The sequence below is a fragment of the Mandrillus leucophaeus genome, unplaced genomic scaffold (assembly GCF_000951045.1).
Source record: "Mandrillus leucophaeus isolate KB7577 unplaced genomic scaffold, Mleu.le_1.0 Scaffold57, whole genome shotgun sequence".
NCBI lineage: Eukaryota > Metazoa > Chordata > Mammalia > Primates > Cercopithecidae > Mandrillus > Mandrillus leucophaeus.
This window is the reverse complement of record NW_012106141.1, coordinates 6,180,526-6,181,856: the sequence shown is the minus strand read 5'-3', so window position 1 is coordinate 6,181,856 and position 1,331 is coordinate 6,180,526. Positions and strand designations below refer to the sequence as shown.

The window sequence follows — 1,331 nt, the reverse complement described above, 5'->3', positions numbered from 1 at the left end:
CACCACCATGCCCAGCTAATTTTTGTATTTTTAGTAGAGACAGGGTTTCACCATGTTGGCCAGGCTGGTCTCGAACTCCTGACCCCAGGTGATCCACTTGCCTTGGCCTCCCAAAATGCTGGGATTATAGGTGTGAGCCGCCACGCCTGGCCTGTAATTAATTTTAAATTGTATTTTGGTTTTCTATAACAGCTATAAGCAGCAGATGAGTATATACATATTTAGGCTTCATTATAATATGTATAAATTACATGAAGTTGGAAATGTGAGTGGTTTGTGTCTTTTTGTTATTTTTAATTTTTAATTGACAAATAAAAATTGTATACATTCAAGGTGCAACATGATGATTTGACAAACATATACATTATATAATGATTACCACAATCTAACATATCCATTACTATCCAGTTACTGTGTGTGTGTGTTTGTGTTAGGACTGTTTCCTTTAAAAATAAAGTGAGTGTACTACCTAAATTTGAGACACAAAGCCTTATTATGTTACCTACAGGACGTTTTACTACTTTCATTTCTACCTAATATAATACACAATAGTATTTAGTATGCAATACTATATATTACCCAATAGTGTAATATACTATTACAGTACGCATACTAGTATTTTAAATCACAAGATAGAAAATAAAATCTTTTTTCTCAGCCAGGCACAATGGCTCAAGCCTGTGATCCCAGCACTTTGGGAGGCTGAGCTGGACGAATCACCTGAGGCTGGGAGTTCAAGACCAGCCGGACCAACATGGAGAAACCCCATCTCTACTAAAAATACAAAATTAGCTGGGCGTGGTGGTGCTTGCCTATAGTTCCAGCTACTCAGGAGGCTGAGGTGGGATGATCACCTGAGCCCTGGAGTTTGAGACTGCAGTGAGCAGTGATGGTGCCACTGTATTCCAGTCTGGGTGACAGAGTGAGACCCTGTCAAAAAAAAAAAAAAAAAAAATCCTGGAGATGGATAGTGGTGATGGTTGCACAACAATGTGAATGTAATTAATGCTACTGAACTATACACTCAAAAATGGATAAAATGGGCCAAGCAGGATGGTTCATGCCTAAAATCCCAGCACTTTGAGAAGCTGAGGTGGGAGGATCACTTAAGGCCAGGAGTTTGAGACCAGCCTGGGCAACACAGCAAGACCCTATCTCTACAAAAAATTAAGAAGTTAGCTGAGCATGGTGGTGCATGCTTATAGTCCCAGCTACTCAAGAAGCTGATGCGAGATGATTGCTTGAGACCAGGATTTTGAGGCTGCAGTGAACTGTGATCGTACCACTGCACTCCAGCCTAGGCGATACAGTGAGACCCTATCTCAAAAAAA

At 40.3% G+C, this 1,331-nt stretch overlaps 1 protein-coding gene across 1 annotated transcript in view; it reads right to left on the bottom strand.

Moving 5' to 3' along the window:
- DNAH12 (dynein, axonemal, heavy chain 12) overlaps positions 1 to 1,331 on the bottom strand; it is a 261,319-nt gene that overhangs the window by 146,842 nt on the left and 113,146 nt on the right. The gene's annotated exons all lie outside the window — the stretch shown is intronic.